Here is a 9,353-nt window from a genome sequence, read left to right as displayed (position 1 = left end):
CAGAGCAAGAACTAGAAACCAGGTCTCCAGAGTTGTAGTCCTAAGCACTGGCCTGTAGGCCATACTGTTTCCAAGGCACATGAATTAAGTATAAATGTTCTAAATAACTTATCAATGTGATATGATCATTCCAGTGTTGTATCTGCATGGAAAGGGCGGGGGAGGGGGGCTAAAATGCAATGATGGTTATGGGTCATAGGTGCTGGGAGATGCCATTTCAATTCCGTTTTGCCATAGGCTTCCTGGGTGACTTTGGGCAATGAGGCAGTTTAAAGGTGCCCAATCCCTTGTGCTACCCTCTGCCTTGACATCTCTCCCCTCTGTGCACTTCCTTGGGCTGCCAGCTCCTCACCTACATTTGGCCATTTTGTTCAGGAAAATGAACCAGAGGCCTCAGCAGCTGGGGCCAATTCAAAACAGGCCTGGAATTACTGAATACTCAGTTAAATTTCAAAAAGGAGCTGTAGGGTCACTCCTGACACAGAAGTAGGCCTCTCTGCCCCAGCCCTAGGGGTCAGCGTCCTGTGGGAAGAGGGTGGACTGCAATTGAATCAAATCTGGCGTTGCATTCGTTGCAGTACGGAGAGGCCGGCTGATCCACTGTTAGGGCTTAGGACTTGTAAGACCTAGGTACAACTCCCCGCCCTGCTATAGACTTCCTGTGTGACCTTGAGCCAGTTGCGTAACCACTTAGTGCTTTGGTTTCTTCTGCTGTAAAATGGGGATGACAGTGCTAAATTACAGGGCTGTCATGAGGATAAAATCATTAAAGATTGGAAAGTGTTTTAAGATATACTGATGTAAAATGCTATACAAGAGCTAGGTATTATTATTATTATCTGTTCCTCTATGCTTATTGCATTGCATCATCGTCTAGACTAGATTCTGCAGGCAAGACATGAACAAAAAACTTTAGCCTTTGCTTGCTTTCAAAACTTGCACCCCTTTTTATTAATAGCCTGGCGCCGGTGGCTGTGGCATAAATATCTAAAAAGATAGATGTATTGGTGTATTAATCTTATGTCCAGATATGACGTGGCAAAATAATATGTACACGACCCAGTGTTTTTAATTCCCATCACTTTCCCTAGGGTGTCCTTCACCTCTTTGTTCCTGAGGTTGTAGATCGGGGGTTCAAATGGGGATCCCTACACCATAAAATGCTGAGAGTTCTTTTTGTTGGTCCAGAGAGTGGCTAGAACTGGGCTGTAAATACATGAAAAGCGGTGTCCCGTAGAGCGCATTGATGGCCGTCAGGGGGGTGGCACAGGTGGAGAAGGGTTTGCGCCTGCCCTCGGTGGAGTGGATCCTCAGGAAAGAGGACAGGATGTACATGTAAGAGATAAGGATGCTTAGGAAGGTGCTTATCACAATGAAGCCAGCGAATACAAAGAGCAGCATCTCATGGACATGAGTGTCTAGAGAGATGTCACAGAAAAAGTGGTCAGTGATGTTGGAGCTGCAGAAGGATAGTCTAAAAATGCTTGCTGTGTGTACCACAGAGTTGATGGTCCCAGCCAGGTATGACTGAGATACTAGAAGGGAACAGATCCTCTGGGACATGATGGCCATGTAGAGCAGAGGGTTACAGATGGCCACGTAACCAGGGCTGTTTTAAGACCTTCTTCGTAGGCCCTAGGCACACTTGCCTTCGTAGGCCCCCGACCTAAATAACTAATTTGATTTTAAGCTATGATCTCATTCTCTGCAGAAATCAATTCAGTGGAATTATAGAAGTGAAGGGAGGGGGATTATTAATGGACAGAGAAGTGGATAAGAGGAAGAACCAGTGACTTGGAATGAGACCCAAAAGGACTTGTATAGCATTAGGAAACACTCTTTAACAGCCAGAGCAACCGGCCAGAGACAAAAATCTTTGGGCAGCTGGTCAGAGCCCTCACCCTGCAGAGATTCAAGACCAGATAAGAGGAGATGTTAGCAAGACAGGTGTAGGGAAAAACCCTCATAAATGCAGGAATTCTGGGATGTGGGGGGTTCCCTCCCCCTGACCTGATTCTATGGGACAGACCTTCATTTTAGAATTGCAGACATGCAAAGCAATGACATGTTGCTTTTATGCTGTTCAGTACAGGCTGTAAGTCTGTCTGCCTGTACCTGAGGAAGAGCTTGGTTCTGGTGGCCAGATTGTAGCTGAAAATAGCATTGCAGTGTTAATACCCCGAGCAGCAGACAGTTTCTGGAGATGTTTAATCTTGAGAAAAGGAGACTGAGCGGGGACCTGATAACAGTCTTCAAATGTGTTGAAGGCTGTTATAGAGAGGATGGGGATCAATTGTTCGCCAGGTCCACTGAAGGTAGGACGAGGAGTAATCGGCTTAATCTGCAGCAAAGAAGATTCAGGTTAGATATTAAGAAAAACTTTCTAACTATATGGATGGTTAAGCACTGGAACAGGTTTCCAATGGAGACTGTGGAATTGTCATCACTGGAGGTTTCTAAAAACAGATTGGGCAAATGCTTGTCAGCGATGGTCTAGGTTTACTTGGTCCCGCTTTAGGTCAGGGGGCTGGACTAGATGACCTCTCAAAGTCCCTTCCAGCCCTACATTTCTATGATTCTATGTCACAATCATAAGATGGAATCTGTTCACGCAGCCTTTCATAACCTACCTGCCCTCAGGTCTTTTCTGCTCATCTTACCAGTCAGCATTTTCACCCTCTCCCATTAAAGTTGTTATTGCTCTGACATTGCTCACCAGGCCCAAACCTGTGTTACACTTCAGCCACAGAATTCCCTGGCTGAACTCTGACCGTGGGGTCTTTGTAGTGGGTTATGATGCACAAAGCAGCCAGAACTGAGCTGGGACAGATGCCTTCATTAGGTTTGTAAATAGAAAAGGACTGATCCTGAGAGCACCGAGAAGAATAAATGTTGGAACTTGTTAAACAGGGACAAATCCGCAGGGTGTTTATTTTCTCAAATAAAAGCACCAAGGTAGGACTGCCCTAATTTTGGGTCATCTTATTCCTTATTCATGAGTATTCAAATTGCTTTCTTCAATCTAGGTTTTTACTCCATGCCCAACACTATGGTACCTGACCTCTGTTTTCATTAATTGAACTGCACTGCACAGTAAAAGCCAAATTCTACTTGCCAACTAGAATCCACTGGCTACTTTGTTTTCCCTCTCGATTGCTTATTTTGAGACCGGCAATGGCTCAGCAACTTCTGCTCTAATGCTTAAAGATGGGATTGGCCAACAATCCTCTTTGTCTGTTACTTCCTTCTGAAAGGGGAGCCCTTTCCCTACTGAATAGCTGGGGATGAGCTAGGATTGAGTCAATTCCTGTCAGCTCCCCCCATCCTGCAATTAGCTTGAAGAGCTAAGCAGCAGCAGCACGATTCCAGGGTTGTATGACTTGGGAGTTTATATGTGACTTTGGGCTCTGAGCCCTGAAGTATCTCACACCCCAGGGGACCATGTTTGCACAGAAAAAGCAATTACCACGCATGTTGATATTTTTCTGAGCTACACATTAATTGCACACATGTGTTTTCATTTAAAATTAAATGATGCAAAAAGTAGGACTATATGGGTCTTTGTGAAAGGAAATTCCAATGTGCTGGAAAGCCCACGTTTTGGCTAACTCTATTGAGTAGTGCTAGAATGTGTTTGTGACAAAAAAGCCCCTTGGCAAAAGGCCCCCTCTTGTTCTTTGCAAACAGTTCTCATTTCAAACCTGACAAACTCACTCCATCAGATACATTGCTTACCATAGAGAGCAATTTAAAATCCAGAAGCCTAGCACACAAGAACCAAAACCAGAAAGAGACAAAGCAGGCTGCTCTCTAAAACAGCGGCATAACTCACCCCACCTTGCTCTAGGCTGGCAGACTTTTGCAAAAGGAACAGTCACAAAAGCGAAATGCCTGAAAGCAAAAACACCATAACAGATGCTCCAACTATATGTATAACTGCCCCCTCCCTCCCTCCTCCCCAAAAAAAATCAAAACAAAAACCAGAAAGAGATCCAAAAAATACCACCGTGGCTAAACAACAAAGTAAAAGAAGCAGTTAGAGACCAAAAAAAAAAAAGCCCCAAAAACCTTTTAAAAATTGGAACTCAAATCCTACTGAGGAAAATAGAAAGGAACATAAACCGTGGCAAGTCAAGTGTAAAAGTATAATTAGGCAGGCAAAAAAGAATCTTCAGAGCAACTATCAAAAGACACAAAAACTAACAGCATTTTTTTTCAAGTTCATCAGAAGCAGGAAGCCTGCCAAACAGTCATTGGGTCCACTGGATGATCGAGATGCTAAAGAAGCACTCAAGGAAGACAAGGTCATGGCAGACAAGCTAAATGAATTATTTGCATCGATCTTCGCCACTGAGGATGTGAGGGAGATTCCCACACCTGAGCCATTCTTTTTAGGTGACAGATCTGAGGAACTGTCCCAAACTGAGTTGTCAACAGAGGATGTTTTGGAACAAATTGATAAATTAAACAGTAATAAATCACCAGGATCAGATGGTATTCATCCAAGGGTTCTAAAGGAACTCCAATTGCAGAACTACTAACTGTGGTATGTAACCTATTGCTTAAATCATTCTTTGTACCAGATGACTGGTGGATAGCTAATATAATACTTATTTTTCAATAAACTTTAAGAGACGATCCTGGCAATTACAGGCCAGTAAGCCTAACTTCAGTACCAGGCAAATTGGTTGAAACTATATTAGAGAACAGAATTATCAGGCACATAGATGAACATGATATGTTGGGGGAAAAGTCAACTCGGCTTTTGTAAAGGGAAATCATGCCTCACCAATCTATTAGAATTCTTTGAGGGTGCCAACAAGCTTGTGGACAAGGGTGATCCAGTAGATATAATGTACTTGGACTTTCAGAAAGTCTTTGGAAGGTCCCTCACGAAAGGCTCTTAAGCAAATTAGGTTGTCATGGGGTAAGAAGGAAGGTCCTCTCACGGATCAGTAACTGGTTAAAAAAAATAGGAGACAAAGTGTAGGAATAAATGGTCAGTTTTCACAGTGGAGAGTGGTAAATAGTAAATAGCAGGGCCCCCAAGGATCTGTACTGGGACCAGTGCTGTTCAATCTATTCAGAAATGATCTGGAAAAGGGATAAACTATGAGGTAGCAAAGTTTGCAGATGAAACAAAATTACGCAAGATAGTTTAGTATAAAACTGACTGTGAAGAGTTACAAAGGTATCTCACAAAACTGGGTGACTGGGAAAGGAAATGATAGCTGAAATTCATTGCTGATAAATGTAGAGTAATGCATATTGGAAAACATAATCCCAACTATACATACAAAATGATGAGGTCTAAATTAGCTCAAGTAGTAGCTAAATTACTACTCAAGGAAGGGTTCATGGAGTCATTCTGGAATGTTCTCTGAAAACAGTTGCTCAGCATGCAATGTCAGTCAAAAAAAACCTTAACAGACTGTTAAGAACTATTAGGAAAGGGATTGATAATGAAACAGAAAATATTATAATGCCATTATATAAATACATGGTATGCCCACAGCCTGAATACTGCGGGCAGTTCTGGTCACCCCCATCTAAAAAATATATTAGAATTGGAAAAAATACAGAGAAGGGCAACAAAAATGATTAAGGACTTGGAACAGTTTCCATATGAGGAGAGATTGAAAAGACTGGGACTGTTCAGCTTGGAAAAGAGGTGACTAATGGGGGATATGATAGAAGTCTATAAAATCATAAATGTTGTGGAGAAAGTGAATAAGGAAGTGTTATTTACCCCTTCATATAACACAAGAACCAGGGGTCGTCCAATGAAATTAATAGGCAGTGGATTTAACACAAATGAAAGGAGGCACTACTTTGCATAGTACACCAGCAACCTGTGGAACTCCTTGCCAGGGGATGGTGTGAAGACCAAAATTATAACTAGGCTCAAAAAAAGAATTAAATAAGTTTATGGCGGATACGTCCATCAATGGCTAATAGCCAAGATGATCAGTGACACAACCCCATGCTCTGGGTGTTCCTAAATCTCTGACTGCCAGATGCTGGGACTAGATGACAAGGGACGGATCACTCACTAAATGCCCTGTTCTGTTCAGTGCCTCTGAAGCAGCTGGCATTGGCCACTCTCAGAAGACAGGATACAGGGCTAGATGGATCATTGGTCTGACCGAGCAAGGCTATTCTTATGTTCTTCCGATTGTTGAAAGACCCAGATCACACGCTTCCCCATAGAGCCCCCTTGACTGCAAGCAAGACCAGGAAAACCTCTGAGCATTTAAAGTGCTCACATATAATTTTAACACAATTTAGTACACCATACTATACACAGAGGGAACTCTTAGTCTCATGCACTGCACTTTTCTGTGAGCGAGGTGTAAGGTCAGCTATCCCCACAGCATCATCTCCCATGCCCCATATCCGATGGAGAGCTCAGTGCCTGCATGCAGGGAGAAGGTGGGGAAAGAGCAGGAATATTCATCTTCTTTAACTATGCTTCTTCCATGCTGTGAAATGTCCACAACCCATCCTGGTAAAGGGAATTCTTGGGAGTAGCATGACAGAGGAGACCCTGGTAGAGCAGAATCACTATAATCGTCCGGTCCAGGAATCAAATGTCGGGAGAAGCAGCCACAGAGCAGATGAGGAGGTGCAGGCTGGCCACAGAGATGGCTTTGGCTTCTTGTGCATCTCGGGGATTTGCAGATTCTTGTCTGTGTTTGTTCCAGGGATAAACGCCTGCTTTCCAAGAGTAACTGCTGAAAGAGACCTGAAAGTGATATTACTGAGCAAACTAGGGAATGTTTTGTGTAACCCACTGTTCAGTGTTTGCTCTGTGTTCCCTTCTAGAGGTTGGTCCTCAAAGCATACCAACCTACTACAGCTACCCGATAGAGGTTTACTGCTTTACTCAAGTGATAGAGGTTTACGCATTTAGATCTGGTGGTCCTGGAGTTAAACCCTCACTGTTAACCATGATAGCACTCATTACATTTGCTACACAATATGGCAGACTAAAAGGCCAGCATAATTTTGGGAGCATAGTATATGATCATTTAATTACCAGAGCTGATCGGAAAATGGACTTTCTGTTCCAGGGGAAATTCTGATATTTCACCATTTGTTTTTCTCACAAATTAGGATGAAAAGTCAAAATGTCAGAATGTTTTGTGGAATGAAAAGTTCTGAAAAAATTTGCTTTAGAAATGTGGTTTTGTTTTGGTGAGACATTAATCCACCTCTGCCTTAGCTGCTGCTGTGTCTTATGGGAGCTGTAATTCAGATGCTTCATGCCCCCATTCTCTCTAATGGACTGGGCTTACAGGCCAGACTACATCTCCCAAGGTGCACTGTGGTCATGGGACTCCAGAGAGGATTCCATGGTGCATCATGGGAGATATAATCCAGCCTGCGGCACCCAGTCCATAGGAGAGGAAAGGACTCAAGGCACTGTTAGCAAATATATGTAGTGTTGCACTGGATATTAATTTGTAGCATATATTATATTAATAGTCTATATATATGTATATGTTAAATTTGTAGTTAAATTATATTATGCTTCTTTTTACTCACTTATGTCAAGGCATATATCCCAAAATACCTTTCAACAGTTTATGTCACTTTTGGTCCTAGTGAATATAAAACTGGTCAGAGAAAAGATACATGAATACTTTGTACTGGGACTGTTAAGGAGTACTTTCCTGGCTCTCCAACACTTGGAGTGTAGTATTCAAAATGAGATATGGGCAAATACAGGGAGGTAACAAAGAAAAGCTGGCACAAACTTGTGTGTTAAGCTTAAACTTTAAGTAACGTATACAGGACTTTTAGTTAATAAACAATTGCAATATAAATAGAAGTGAGTTTGTGGGTGTATCTTTGAAGCAAAGCTACCAAGTAAGGTATTGTATCAGCTGTATCAGTACAGCTGTGCCGCTGTAAGAGCCTTGTGTAACCATGTTATGTTGATGGGGGAGAACTCTCCTGCCGACATAATAAAGCCACCTAAACGAGCAGCGGTAGCTATGTCGGCAGGAGAGTGTAGTGGTGAGCAGTAGCAGAAGTTTGGGACATTAAAAGTTGGTTTCTCAATGGAGGATAAATCAGTGATTTCTGGGTGTATTCTAAATATAACTTGTTTTATTTAAGCATATATAGTCCTGGAACAGAGGGGGTCAAACAATCTGCAAGGCAAACCCTTCTTTCATCAATCTCAGCCCAAAACCAATGTCTAGTTCCCAGAAAGCAAATCTGTCTCAAGAACTGAGTCACCTCTCCTGCTGCTGCCATATGTCCCTCTTTAAGGATTGCAACCTCTACACAGAACCTTTCATAGCAACAACTAAGAATAGTACATCTTCCCAAGACTAAACATTGGCTCTCACACTAAGAAAAATAACTTTGATGATGATGTGTAGTGGTGTCATGGGGTGATGCCTAGCATAACATTACGTTCCAAAAGGCAGCATTTTCCTTTCCATCACTCTCCACAGGGCGTCCTTCATCTCCCTGTTTTTCAGGCTGTAGATGAGGGGGCTCAGCATGGGGATAACCACTGTGTAGAACACGGAGACCACCTTGTCCTGATCTCTCAAGAAGCTGGAGCTATAGTGCACATATATAAAGAAGAGGATTCCAAAGAAGATGGTGACGGCCGTCAAGTGGGAGGTGCAGGTGGAGAAGGCTTTGCACCTGCCCTTGGTAGAGTGGATCCTCAGGATGGAAGAGAGGATGTATATGTAGGAGATGAGGACAATAAGGCCACTCAATGTGCCAAGCACAAAGGACAGGGCAAAAAGCACCAACTTATAGATGTGGGTGTCGGACCAGGAGAGTGAGATCATGGCAGGGATATAACAGAAGAAGTGGCGGATCACACTGGAGTTGCAGAAACTCAAGTGGAAAGTAAAGCTTGAGTGTGTCACGGCATTCACAAGCCCAATAACATAGGGGACAGCCACCAGCTGGGCACAGATTCTCTGTGACATGATGGTTGAATAGAGCAGGAGGTTAGCGATGGCCACATAGTGATCATATGCCATTGTGGCCAGGAGGTGACACTCGATAGCCACAAAGAGGCCAAAAAAACACACCTGTGCTGCACCTCCAGCAAATGAAATGGTTTTCCTCTTTGCTATAACATTTACCAACATCTTGGAATAGCAGACATCTATGAAGGACAAATTGCTGAGGAAACAGTACATAGGGGTGTGAAGTCAGGGATTGATTCTGATTAACAGGATCATCCCGAGATTCCCCTCCAGGGTGATGACATAGATCACCAGGAACACCATGAAGATGGGGACCTGCAGCTCCAGATGATCTGTGAATCCCACAAGAATGAACTCGCTCACCTCAGTGCAGATTTCCCTGGCCAT

General features: G+C 43.1%; 2 pseudogenes; both read right to left on the bottom strand.

Moving 5' to 3' along the window:
- Positions 1 to 507: 507 nt before the first annotated feature.
- Positions 508 to 3,728, bottom strand: LOC137154853 (olfactory receptor 5G9-like; annotated as a pseudogene).
- A 4,695-nt stretch (positions 3,729 to 8,423) lies between these two features.
- On the bottom strand, positions 8,424 to 9,353 carry LOC137154852 (olfactory receptor 5G3-like; annotated as a pseudogene).

This window comes from Emydura macquarii, unplaced genomic scaffold, assembly GCF_026122565.2.
Source record: "Emydura macquarii macquarii isolate MOO-44397 ecotype Brisbane River unplaced genomic scaffold, CSIRO-AGI_Emac_v2 contig_1305, whole genome shotgun sequence".
Classification (NCBI taxonomy): Eukaryota; Metazoa; Chordata; order Testudines; family Chelidae; genus Emydura; species Emydura macquarii.
The sequence above is the reverse complement of the archived record's forward strand: the minus strand, read 5'-3'. Positions and strand labels throughout refer to the sequence as shown.